Raw genomic sequence first — 15,183 nt, 5'->3', positions numbered from 1 at the left:
TACGTTGCTATACATATATATAGTTTGCTCAACCAATAAATGCGATAGAAGCTAAAGTTGACTTAAGATTGGGGTGTTAGCTTGGAGCGCTGAAGAGTGAACTTTTTCAAAAGCAAGTTTGATAAACAACAAGTGTTCTTTTTCCTGCGTAAATAACAAATATATTCGATCTCGTGGTACAGAAAATGAAATTTTTTGTGTTTTATAGCGATATATCCGGTCTTATCGTAGCAGGGTCGGTGCAAGGGTATTTGACGCCCTAGCCGAACCTTGCCAAGTGCGCCCCTCACCCGCCCCCGGCCGGTCATTGCATATTATAAACATTTCATTAGTTTTAATATACGTTTCATTATTTAGTCCACATATTTAATGAGAATGAATGTAGAATCTCACAGTGTTTTTCGATTATTGAGCCTTCCCACCCAACCCGCACCCCCAATAAATGGGCCCTGTATCGCAGCGAATAAACGGGCCCTGTATCGTAGGGAAAGAAAGTTCGCTCTATATGTCTCTGTCTGTCAGATAGGCAGGTATCTTTGTTGCGTTACCAAATAACACAAATATCCATCAATTTTTGTAGATAGATATCGATATAATAAATGGATACCGTGTTTATCCATGACTTATTCATATTACTAGCCAAATTAATTATTGGCTTTGTACAGCTATCGGTTTACAATATTTATTACTTAATAGGTAAATCTCTTGGGACATATTTTGTCCTAGTTATTATTATATCTCACGTAAACGGATACTGGATTAAACTGTGAAAAGGATATGTCGGAAAATATTGATGTATTCGGGTTGCGGGCCGTACCGTAACAACAATTCATGATGTTAATGCTGAAATACATGTCTAATATAACATAAACATGCGAGAAGCAAATGTACTCGAAACAACTTATTTTAACAAAATATTTTTAACCGTACATAGAGGTAAATTAGTGTTACGGTAAATATGTTTTTGTTGTTGTTGTTGTTGTAAGGTTTAACGCCATTTTTCAGCACACGATAGGCTATGCATGGCGGCCAGTATTATTGGTGGAGGAAGAACCCGGGAAAACCCTGGAAAGAACCACCGACCCTCTAGAAGCTACTGACAAGCTTTCTCACATACCCACATTGGCTGAATCCAAGACTCGAACCCACGCAGACAGAGGTGAGAGGACAGAGATCCGTAACGGAGAGCGCTTTAGACCACTCAGCCACTCGGGGCCCCAAATATGTTTTTGTATGGATTCAGTATGGTGTTTTTTTAGCTCTACTTCCTTATCATTTTTAGCTGCTGATTATCACTTCTGATTCATTAAATATCATACTCCCTCTTCACTCCGGTGGCCTAGTGGTTAGAGCGTCCGCCTCGGGTGCGGGAGGTCGCAGGAAAGAACCCCGGTCGAGTCATACCAAAGATTTATAAAAAATGGTTTTGACAGGTGCCTCGCTACGCGCTCAGCATTAAGAGGTTAGTGTTAGGACTGGTAGGCCTGATGTCAGGATAATGTGACTGGGTGGAACATCATATTACATGTCTGCGACATGATGCCCAAGTGCTAGACATCAGTATAAACTGCCTCAGTGTAGACATCCTTGCGATATGACTGAATTTTTTTTAAAGCTACGTTAAAAATCCAAATAACACACACGCACACCTCGCTGTTTGCCCCCTACAAACCGGGATGAAGTCGAACCTGATAAATAACGAAAGCCATCGATTGAGTTAGTGACCTGAGGCATGCGATTGATATTTCCGAGCAGCAGAGAGGGTGAACAGACCATAGAATTCCGACAAAACAAATAAAACAAACAAATAAATCATCTCGTAGAAAGGTCAAGATTTTACAAATGAACTTTTCCTTGAGATGTTTATTTTTGCAATGACCGATTGTACTAATAAAACCTCAGTTCGAAATAGTATCTGAAAAAATAAAGTACTCTACGTGTTTATTTATTTCTTGTTTATTTTTTTGACGACCAACGTTGGTAGGTACCCTCTCTGCTGCTGTTCTTCTGCTGATATTAATTAAATTATTATGTTATAATAAAAATGATACATCCAGAATCTCATACTGCAAGAACAGCACGAGAACGATTAGAATCAATTAAAAAATTTCTTCCTGTCAGAGACTCATTTAGAAAAAACCTACAAGCGCAGCAAGAAGCAAAAGTTGAGTATGAAGAAGACACTAAAAAACTGTTTAAACCCGTCACTGCAGCTACTGAGAAAGTTGCAACTGTCATCAAAGAAGATCTTCTTCCGGTATCAGAAAAAATAGCAAGAAGAACCAAACAGGCAAAGAAGATTTTACGAGACCTTCCAACTGACATAGCTGCAGCTCAACCTCCACCTGTTGGTGAGGAAATACTTGAAGGTATTGAAGAACTTCGTACTGAAGTCGCCGATGTGAGAGAAAAACTTGCATCTAAATCCAAACCAGCAGGAGAGAGCTTAAAATTAATTGCAAGATTTAACGAAGGAGTTGTTGAGGAAATTAGAAAAACTGAAAGAGAGAAATTACCTGAGATGATATCAAAAAATATATCTAACAAATCTAATTTTTTAAAACCCTTTTATGGAAAAACAACTGATGATGATTTCATTAAATGGATATATCGCGTATATTACAATAAAAAACAAGCTAGAGGTCAAGAATTTAAAAGATTTAATGAAGAAGTAAACAAACTTAGATGGAGACGGGAACAACCAAAACAAGGAGAGTCCTCCCAGTATCAGCTTCCTCCACCTCTGCAACAAATAGAACAACAGCAATCTTCTTCGCCGCAGCAAAGGTTGAAGTCGGAAATTAAAAGGACTAAAGAGTCACTTAAAAAATCACCCCCCTCGAAGAAAATTCCTTCACCGTTACGTAAAATTTCTGCACCGGAAATAACATTTTCACCGATAGATTCACCACATGGATTTCGAGAAGGTGACTCACCCCCGGCCACCACTGAAGTACTTACTCCGGTAATGCAACCACCAGTATTTAAAACACCTCAAGATGAACCTAAAACAGGATCTGGTTTATGTCCTGATAATATCATCAATGACGTGTCACGGTTAGAAGTTCTCATAGGAGGAAAACGTGCCGGAAATAATTCACCAGAAATAACCAATGAAGCAGCTGATATTTGTCGGCGACTATTTCAAGGTGGTATCATGGATATTGGCGTTTACCGAGAACTTATTGATGAGCTCGTTGATGACTAGTTGTTAGATAAATGGTAAATAAAATAAGATGATTGTGCATGATAATCATCGTAAACCCACACAGGTTAGAGCGGTAAACTCACGATTACCAATCTATAGTGTTATTTACGGAGATGGACTTGGTGATGTCATTCGGGGATTATTCACGAGGATAGCTCCCAAAGTAGCACCTGTTGCAAAACAATTATCGATGAAGGCTATTGATATTGTTCGTGATAAAGCTCCTGGTGCAATTGTCAATGTTGCTGGTAAGGCGTTCTCGGCGATCAAAGAAAGATTATCACGATTATTGCGACGAAAACAACAACCACCGGTGAAACTGGCAAGTACTGAGGTGATGCCTGCAGATGTCAGTAAAATAATAAATCAGGCTGCAAATCAAAAACTAGCGGCGATATCTGAAGAAGCAGAAAAAAATATAACAGCAAATTTAATAGCAGGAAGTGGTCTTCGTCGACGATGATCATCATTTGGAAAAATGGTAACTATAATAAAAATGTTCAGGCGCGAATCAGACCCAGCATTTGATATGGAGGCACCTGTCCTTAAGTACGAGTCAGTACGTGATTATCAATTTTATTCTTATGACGCAAGACTACCAAATCAGCGGGGGAGAATCGAATTACAGGTTCATGATACGAGTAGATATTTCTTGCCCGCTGAAGCGTTTATTGAAGTAGAAGGTAGACTTGTAACGGATGTTGTAGCTAATACGCCATATGCTGCTAATTTACGTGTTGGTTTTGTCAACAACGGGATTATGGCGTTGTTTGATAGCGCCACATACATGATTGATGGAAAAAATATTGAATCAGTTCAGAAGGATGTTGATGTTGCTACAACAATAATTGGTCTAGCGAGATATTCTGACGACTTTACAAGATCAGCTGGTCCAACAATGATGTTTGCTAAGGATATTACCAACAACGCTGATCATATCAGGTATGCTAAAATACGGACACCTCGAGATACTGCATCTGATCCACAACCGGTTGCTGATGGTCCTGAATACGCAGCCAGACCAGCTGCTGCTTTTGATATTGTAAAAGGTGATAGCACGACTTTCAACTTAGGATTTGCAACACGCCAAGCAGCGCTGTCAGGAGATAATAGAAATTTTTCGTGTGCAATTCCATTATCTCACATCTTTGGATTTTGCAGAAATGTTAGAAAGGTCATCTTTGGAGCTAAACACACAATTGTGCTCGTAAGAAAAGGTGATGATAATGATGCAATCTGGCGAGGTGCTGGTGTTGCTGATGCTGGTAAAGTAAATATATCAAAACTTTCATTGTGGATGCCAGTAATGACTCCATCTATTACTGAGGAACAAAAATTACTATCTTTTATGGATCAAGGCGGTAAATCATTGCTATCATGGTTAACAGTAACCACAGATGCTGCTCAAAGCAATATTAATAGTTTATTTACATGGCATATAGCATCACAACAGGGTGTTTCTGCACCACGACATATTTTTATTGCATTGCAAAATATTAACCGGATAAATGATCAAGAACAATCACATATGATATTTGATAACCTTGGAGTTAGTGAAGTATCCTTACGGATAAATGGACATCAAGAACCATCCGAGGATATATTGTTAAATTATGCACAAAATCATGTAGCGCGCGCATATCATCGTTTGATGTCATTTATGGGACGTGATCAAAATATAGATACTGGTTTGCAAATATCACAACTAGATTTTACAGGTCTATATCCGATTTATTATTTTTCACTAGAACATCTTGATTTATCCAAACAATCTGTTGTTGATATACACTTTCGAGCTCATGTTACTAACCCACCCGCTGGTGGTGCCTTTTACAGAGCGATCGCGGTCATACTTAGCGACAAGGCCATATTACTTGAAGGTGGCAGTGGTCGAATGAGGGTCGTTGATGCACCGGTGGAAAATCTTTAATCGTGTTATTTAGAAAAATATATTTTATATAAAAATGTCGTATGGTCATGTTAATGTTACTCTGACTCCTGGTCAGGTAAAAAAGCTTCAATCAAAAACCGCCAACAAATGCGGAACTAAAATATCACTAAAACGAGATCAGATTGGTGGTGGTCCAAACAAATTATCGTTGACAAATAATCAGATTAAACATTTCAATAAAGCCCTAGAATCAAAAACTGGAGTTCAATTCCATCTCTCCCCGAGCGCCATCAAAGACATGGTTAAAACAGGTGGAATATTCCCATTTCTTGCGGCCATTCCGGCATTACTAGCTGCGGCTGCTCCAGCCTTAGCAAAAGCGGCCGCGTTAGGTGTTGCTGGAGGTGTTGCTGGAGCGGCGGGTAAAAAAATTTTCGAAAAAGTTACTGGTGGACGATATAACAAAAAAAAGGGACGCGGTCTAAGATTACCGGGATCTCGTTGGGGGAGAGGCCTAAGGCTTCCAGGGTCATTTCGTTAGACGTTCCATCATCAAATTTTGATTTACTTGATGCTGCTAAAAAATTAAAAATATCCGCCTTTAGAGGTGTTTTTATGCGAGATCAATTACCGAAACAACCAAACAAACTAGAAACAGGTATTATTAATCTTGACAAACGTTCCGGACCCGGTACTCACTGGGTATCATACGCGGTTGATCCGCGTGGAATTGTTTATTTTGATTCGTACGGGTTAGCTCCACCTGTTGAATTTATCCAGTATGTCGCACCACTCCATGCAACAACCTCTGGTTACAAAGTTTGGTATTCAACGCTACCCACACAAACAATGACAGATCCGCCAATATGCGGCCGTGAAGTAATTAATGTACTCGACGCTATATCAAAATCATCCAGGCCGCCACATAAAGTCGTGCACGATTATACAAGCAACCGATTTGTTGCGCGTAAAGCATTTTAAACAACGGATCTTATTATAATGGTTGATATTTACGGAAGATCTTCTACTAGTAAGAAAATAAAATCCGACGTTGATCTGTCAAAGTATGCGACTAAAGATGACCTCGCTGATATTATGAACCTGGCTGGAGTTGACCCAGATGAAGTTGTTATTTTTCAGGATCGATATGGTAAACTAAAAACCAGCAATATCAGATGGAATGATATAGTCCGGCGAGTACTTGGTGCAGTTACGGATAATATTCCCGTGTTTACTGACGGTGGTAGAATCAGAGATTCAAGTATGTCACTTAAAACCATCAGAGATGAAATTGCAAAAAGTGTTGCTAATCGCGTGAGAAACACCGGTGACACGATGACAGGTGAACTTAGCATGAACGGGAACAAAATAGTAGCTGTAACAGCTCCAAAATCTGACAACGACGTCGCAAACAAACTATACGTCGACGACGTGGATGGAAAACTATCCACGCTGCGGGCCGAATATGATGTTCACGTAACCGGTTTTACAAGGCTTCGAAGAAATTTTCAGAAAACCGATGATGCCATAAATAAGTTCTTTGGAACTCCTTCCGTCATTGACATGAAACTCGTTGATATCAAAAGTAACCTAGACACGATCAAACAAACACAGCAAAGCATCGTAGCGGGAATTCCTGAGATTGTCAGCAAAACCAATTTGATTAAAATTCCAGCTGGAATAACTTCCGGGCACATCACAAACATCGTATGCACGGTATCATCGGGATTTGCAACATGGTCAAAACAAAATAATACCATCAAATATACCGCAACAAGCACTGGCGTGTACAGGTTGTCCGTGTTTAGTGCTGCAAAATTTGAAATATTTACAACGTTTCCATGGCGTCGTTCCACAGACAGGTTTTCCGGGGTTGTATCTGTTGTATTAAATAGCGGAACCGAAGAAATATTTATTCTGGAAGCAGCTGATAAGAAATTAACCGCAACATCCTTCTGGTGGTGTTTGGAATTTGTAGCTGAAACACCTCAATTGGTTACTGCATAAAAATATATATGGACGGTGCACAATACAGATACAATCAAGCGCGTGAATGGCAGGCGGCGCTAAAAGATCAAGTCGATCAATATACAGTAAAAGTAAAAAAATATCGACGACGATTGGTTATCGTTGATGTGATTGTTTATTCAGTATCCGCTGTTGTTGCTGGAACCGGTGTAATATTATCAGCGTTGACAACGATGGCACCAGTAGCTGTAACTATCTGTATTTCAGCAGCAACAACTATTGCAGGTGTGCTTGGTATCATCACAAAAAAAATATGTACTTGTACGAACGAAAAATTATCCGATTACAAAATAAAATTACACACAACGACGGTAGCATACTCGAAATTATCCTCGTTGTTATCAGCGAGTCTCAGTGATGGAATTATATCTGATTTCGAATTTTCAATGATGACCAAAATATACGACGAAGGTATTAAAGATACAAGTATCAATAATGACAGAATTACTCCAGCAGATCGTGACCAACACAACTCCGCCAAAGATAACGATGATCTCGGTAAGTTCAATTAATCCTGAATTTAGTGTTAATTTTCCTACTGCAATTCCAGTAAAAGAAATAGCACTAGCTCAATTACGAGTATATTACAGCTGGCCAAATATCAGATCAAAATCATTTAACGGTACACCAGCAAATAATTCGCTCGTATTTGCTAACAAGAACAAACCCGATGGAACACCTGACTGGGTTGTTGTTGGAATACCAACCGGCAGTTATGAGGTCGAACAAATCAGTGAGGAATTTGCGCGTAGAATAAAATCAATAACAGGAAAAGAATCAAAAATATCAATTAATGTTCATGAACCCACCCTGTCCTCGACGGTTGAAATAAACTCGCCTGATTATGCAGTTGATATTTATCAATCTTCAATCAGATCAGTGCTAGGATGGCCTGAAATTCCCAGGGTGTATGAAGGACCACCAGAACCAACTCGGGATGATTTTACGTCAAAGACCAGTCTTCGTCATGATATTAAAATGAATTCAGAATGGCTAGATTACATAGAAGTAAAACCAGGATGGAGGGGGGGAGCACCTGTATATGATCCTAGAGCTCTTTTGTATAATCTTAATGAACGTGTTATTGCTTTGAATATTGATTCTATATTTGCTTCAATAAACTTAGACCATGAAATACAAGTAAATAATTTACGTGATAGTTTTCAAGAGTATTTATTTGATTCAACATCTGCGCGCGATAATATTATTAGGTACATAGAAGTTTTAAATTATATAGTTAATTCTTCTGAAGTTATCTATAACAGAATTAGAGATATGGTTCTTAAGTCATCAAGCGATTATAAAAAATCCTTCGCAGCCAAGTACAAAATACCCGAAGCTGACATTGTAACGTTTAAGTTTCCTGATTATAATCCGGATAAATTAAGAAAATCTGTCAATGATGTCATTGATGAGTTTTTTCCTAAAATACTCGATGCATGGAAAAAACTAGCACCATTAGCAGTTGTTCTCAGATATGATAATGATCCACATGGCGGCGGAAGACACGTATCCCCGCGGATCGTTAATATAACACCGACGGTCGCGGTCAATCTGGTTTGTGACGTAATCGATGGCAGCTATCAAATAGATCTCGGAAGATCAAATCAAGCTCAACAAGGATACATCCTGTACACGTTCACACCACAAGTTCCCCCTGGAAATTTAATCGTGCAAGAACCAACTAATCCTGTGTATCTGCGGTGTCACAATAATATGTTAACACGAATCAATTTTAAACTCACAGACCACCTTAATCGCTTGATTGACATACGTGAAGAAGAGCTTGTAATAAATCTGTATGTAAAGTCCTAAGACTTCCGTCTTAAGGAGTTCTGTCTAAGGACTTTTGTCGTAGATCTTCATGTAATGGAGGGTTTTACACGCGAGGATTTCTTAACAGTTAGAAGAACATTTGTAACAGAGATCAGACTCAAATTCGATCAACTTAAAAAAATATTTTATTATTACTGGCACAAATTTGTGTTTGGTACAAATTAATCGGCCCAGGCAACTAAAAAAGCTAGTCGATGAAAGTAAAATTAAAATTTCTATCACAAAAAAAATAATATTTATTAATTTTCCTGATTTTTACTGAAATTGTACAAATTACTTGATTTTGACTACCAACTACCCCCTCAGAAACATAAAAATGCACGAATTACTTGATTTTGACTACCAACTACCCCCTCAGAAACATAAAAATGCACGAATTACTTGATTTTGACTACCAACTACCCCGTCAAAATCAAGAAAGTTCTAACCTTATCAAATTGTTCCTAATAAATTTTATTTATTATAAATTAATTTTATTTATTAATAATATTATTTTTACTGAGATTTTTAATTTTTTTTTACTAAAATACAACGAAATTGCTCAATTTTCCTGATTTTGACTACCAACTACCCCGTCAGAAATCAAGTAATTCGTGCATTTTTCTTTGATTTTGACTACCAACTACCCCGTCAGAATCAAGTAATTTGTGCATTTTTCTTGATTTTAGTAAAAAAAAAATAAATTAATTCAGTAAATAAATAAATTGATTCAGAAATAAATAATTTGCAAAATTAAGAAATTTGTACAATTTTATGTTTTTGATGGGGTAAATGGTAGTCAAATTAAGAAATTTGTACAATTTTATGTTTTTGATGGGGTAAATGGTAGTCAAATTAAGAAATTTGTACAATTTTATGCTTTTGATGGGGTAAATGGTAGTCAAAATTAAGAAATTTGTACAAATTTGTTAAATTTCAGTAAAAAAAAAACAAATTACTAACCCATCAAATTCAGAAATAATATTTCTGATCAAAGATCTCAGTCATCTTCAAAATTACTACTTTGGATCGTTTCACCAGTAACGAAGTTACCTTGGATCGTTTCACCAGTAACGAAGTTACCTTGGATCGTTTCACCAGTAACGAAGTTACCTTGGATCGTTTCACGATCTAACATTATTTTTCTTAATAGTCTTATGCGAGTACTAATCGTTTTCTTTGCCTCATACTCGTGGGATAATAACAACTTAATTCTTTCTACGGCGGTAGAAAGAGGAACGAACTCCTTCACATGATCATCTTCTACGGTAGCTAGCGACTGAAACATTGCCGATTGAATCCGTTTCATGAGCCTGTATTCAGATGATAGTGTGTGTGTCCCCATGGTTTTACGTTCTTGTAAAATCTCAAAGTCAGAAACTATTTTTTCAGGATTAAGTTCATCAGATATATTAATTCCATCTTTTTTCAATTTTTTAATAGCGACAATTACATCATTGATATTTTCATGGTTCATTATATAATATATAAATCTTTAAAATAAAAAAAAAATATCCCAGAACCCCTTCGAGTTCGTCGGGATGTTCAGGGACAGCACAAACATATAACTTAATTAAGGTACGCTCAGCAAAAACCCACCCATAATAATTAATCCAGTGGGTGATACGAAAAATAGGTATCAACCACAAGTCAATATTGTGGTTGGGAATTTGCTGAGCGGAGGGGTTCTTGCGGTTCCCCCCACTATTATAAAAATCGCAATTATGCGTACACCACCGACAAATTGTCAGCCATGGGGGTTTGATCCTGGACCGCGAGCGCCACAGTCCAATACCATACTGATCGAGCTATCAAACATTGTTACGAACATATGTTTCGGAAGTTAATATATAGCTAAGGAACCAATATTTACAGTAAACAGCGGTTTCTGAATAATAACAGTTTCTGTATTTGTAGCGGTTTCTGAATAATAACAGTTTCTGTATTTGTAGCGGTTTCTGAATAATAACAGTTTCTGTATTTAACAGTTTCTGAATAATAGTTTCTGTATTTGTAGCGGGTTTCCCAAGTAGACTGAGAATCAATAAACAACAGTTTCTGTATTTGTAGCGGTTTTCCTAAGTAGACTGAGAATCAATAATAACAGTGGCATTAATGCACCAGTCAAAGAACTTTCCAGAATGTAAGTTCAGTGAACACACAACTGCAGGTCGATTACAATGAGCAACGGTTTCTGTTTCACACACAGCTTCCTACGGATCAATAACATTATCATGTGTTGTATGATGGGGAAATATTTAAAAAACATAAATAATACTTCTACGAGTAATTAGTTACGATGTAATTAGTTACGATGTAATTAGTTAAACTGACTAATTACGATCATAAAAAACCAACCATCTACGAAGAAAACTATATATTACAAAGTAATCTCCCCTTATGTAATCAAAAATTCAGTAGTGTATGGAGGACCTACTGTGACATAAATTAAAAAATTATATCAATGTGGTGATGATAGTTAATAATGTGGTGATGATAGTTAATAATGTGGTGATGATAGTTATTGATACTTAAAGATAATTTTCTGTTTATATTTTTTCGATAAAGCTGTTTTATATATATTTTCTGCGACTTTTTGTACTGATTGCGGGTGAATATCAAAATATTTCGCAGCAGAAGATATTGAACGAAACATAATTTCTTTGCCAGTTTCTATATTTGAGGAAATTACCGCCCTCTTTCCGATTGTCTTACATCTTCCTGTATTACCGCGTGTATTATTCTCGCTGTGAGAGATAGCTTGTAAATTGGATAAATTATTGTTTTGAGTGTCCCCGTCAATATGATCAATAACAAGACCATCATTGATCACTCCGAAGAAACATTCATACGTAAATCTATGACACAGATAATGTTTCTTTTCCCCCCCGCATGTGAACATTAGATAACCAGCATTAGTAATATAACCAACTTGTTTCTTCAACTTGCAGTGTCTGATGATACCATTAATATTTGATTCATAGTTTGTTATGACAGGATGTGGGACAAATATATTTTGCTCCATTATAATAATATTATATGTTTAAATCATTGTTTGTCTGAAATCTTGATATATAATCCCTCACGGATTTTATAGCGTTTTCACCGCTATTATTTTTTTTGTCATAATATCTTTTAAGTTCTCTGAACCGTTTCCCGCCGCACTTCCCACATAATTCTGTCTTTCCTCGCACTCCAATACCACACCGTAGACATGGTATTGGTCCTAGACTTCCTCGTCGTATGTTTTGTGAGTGCATCCAACAAAATTCCTTTCTACAGGATTTGTTGCATCGATTTACTGAGCCGATCATCAACCATCTGCATTGGGACATTGTATATATATATAATTTTCTTTATTTAAATATTTGTTTTAATTATATGAACGAGTTTGAGAGATTATCCCAAACTAGGCCTGTTAAGTATAAATTCAACCTTGACAGATTATCTTCTGACTTGCCAGTACGAGATCTGGTTGATCCGAAAAATAAAAGTTTGATCTCGAAAATTCACGACGCCAAGAAAGAATTTTACACGGATGGTGCATCTCATACATGGTCAACGTTCAAGATCATACGCAACACTGACTTTGTCACGGACGCCACAATGAACGACAAACGAGCGGCAACTATCATTAACTACATCGCTGAATACGAGGGCAATCAAAAATATTTCTTCAGAGTAAAATTTATTGTATTAACAGAAACAGGTAGTTGGATCATCCGTGACAAATATGATCCTGTCCTTGGCAATAATAAAACTATCATATTAAGTAAAAATTCCAGACCGGGTCTACTGACAGGTATTGACAAACCGTATTATGAACGAGCATATCCTGTAACGGCGGTTATTTATGGAATCTATGAGATAAATAAAAAACCCAACGTTGATAAACTAGCGCCGATGAAATTTTCAAGGTTAAATTGTGTAGCTGAACGAGTAATAGAACACTTTACAAACGCGATGCGTGGAAATGGATTAACCGATTTAAGGCGTGAAAAAATAAACTCGTGGGCTGATTCAGTTAAGGATACCGGTGCTACAATAAAAGATGTTGCTGAGTTAGGAAAAATATTAAAATTTCCAATAACTGTGGCGACAATAACGGGAGAAGTACTGTACCAGTCGAAATATAAATCGAAGGGAGCTCCAATAAATATTATCGATCATAACGCGCACGCATGGACTAACGCAGTAACAATATTTCCACGTGATCGAACTGTTAGATTTTATCACACAGATAGTATGTTTGATTTTATCAACGAAATAAGTAAAACCGATCCTGTATCGGAATGGTTATTTAAAAGTAATGAGGAGGGTGAATTTGATCAGTTTGTCAAACCGAACGGTGAAATATATCGCACAGAATCCCTCCATGACGAGATGAAAAATCTTGCGACGTTTTTACAGTGCAAGCACGCGGAAAATACTGAAAAATTACTAACTAATTGTTTTACCGTTCCATCTGTTGCGGCTCATTTCGCCAGAGAACGAAATTCATGGAAACCAACACGATTTGATTTACTCGAGGACGTACGCGCAAGTTGCGTCGAATATGGACATGGCGGATTATGGAATACCAAATACAATTACAATGATGTTATTTCGGTTGATATGGTTGCATGTTATCCAGGAAGTTTTCTGGGATACGGAGATTGTTCTGTGTACTTTGAAAGATTTGGTCACCCAATAAACGAGATGACGCGAGTGACAATTAATGGACCATTACCTGATTTTGATCTGACTGGATTCGCCTGTATTGAGTCGTTCGAGTTTAACGAAAATCTTCACAAGATTTGTTATGTTTGGCTTGGCAGACATTTTTGTGAAAAACGTTGGGCACCTATAGTTCTGTTGCGATATATGCTAGATTGTGCGATACTGACATCGTTGGTGGTCAGTGAGGCAATTATATCATATCATGCACAGACCAAAGTTTGGTTGCCGATGTCAGATTCTGAAGTTATCAGCGGGTTTAAGGATATTTCCGAAGATGATATTCCTAATAAACTCAAAACCGCAAAAGATCTCGGTAGAAAAATTATAGGTAAATTTACTCAAGGTGGTGCATATGATTATAAAAGACATCACGCACGATTAATTTTAGATGATGCCGAGTACGATTTTATAATCGCTGATACAACGGCGAAAAATACATTTGTAAATCGAGAGAGTGTTTATTTATCCGACGGAACAAAATTAGGTACGATCGTTAGTTACATAAATGACGTATCCCCGCAATATACTCATCTAAGATCTTCCATGTTGGCTTATGTTTCTATAAATTTATTATCGATGATTAATAGATTCCCCAAGACCGCAGTCAGAGTCGCAACGGACTCGTTTTATATTTCAAGTAAATATTTAGAATCTGTTATGAAATTTACAAGTAATGATGAACGATGGGGTTCGTGGAGAATAAAAAAGGAACTATTACACAATTATGTAGAATCAGCAGATGTTCCAGTGAGAGATTTTTATCGTGAGGGTAATAAAATATCAGAAATGTCGAAGGCACCATCGTTGAGTGATCCAATAACCAGATATAAGACAGTATATCTCAATGGACCTGGTGGATGCGGCAAAACAACTCGAACGATTAATGTTTTTAGAAATTCAGATATAATCGTGCTGACACCCACACATAGACTTGCACGTGAGATGAAACAGCGGCAAGTACAATCGTGTACGTATCATAGTTTCTTCCGATGGCGCGGAGATACATGGACTCCTGAACGGATGGGAGAAAAATATATACCTAAAATAATTATTTGGGATGAGATATGCACGGTCTCATTGGATACATTAAAAATGTTTCTTGATTGGTTGTTGACGAAAAATACCGCCATAATAATGTGTGGCGATCATGGTCAACCGCCGCCTTTTGTTGGACCATCTCCACATGATTGGTTAAAAAATTTCGTTGATTATTACGAAGAAATAGATGATGATCATAGAGCTCTTGATGCAAATTTGAAGGAGTTTAAAAAATTAATCAGATTACAATCAAACAAAATTCATTGTGAAATAATACGTGGAGTGATCTCAGAGACATCAATGAGTGATTTTTTGAACTCATGGAGACCCAACGATTTGATCGTAGCAAGTAGAAAAATAGTCAGAGACGCTTTACAACAACAGTTATTTCAACTACATAAAGAACAATATTCAGAACTACCCGTACCGTTGTGTTATAGACCATCAGATACACGAAAATAGAATATTAATGTTGATATTCCAG

Source organism: Sinohyriopsis cumingii, chromosome 9, assembly GCF_028554795.1.
Source record: "Sinohyriopsis cumingii isolate HCF-2022 chromosome 9, ASM2855479v2, whole genome shotgun sequence".
NCBI classification, from domain to species: Eukaryota; Metazoa; Mollusca; class Bivalvia; order Unionida; family Unionidae; genus Sinohyriopsis; species Sinohyriopsis cumingii.
Note: the sequence above shows the minus strand (reverse complement) of the source record.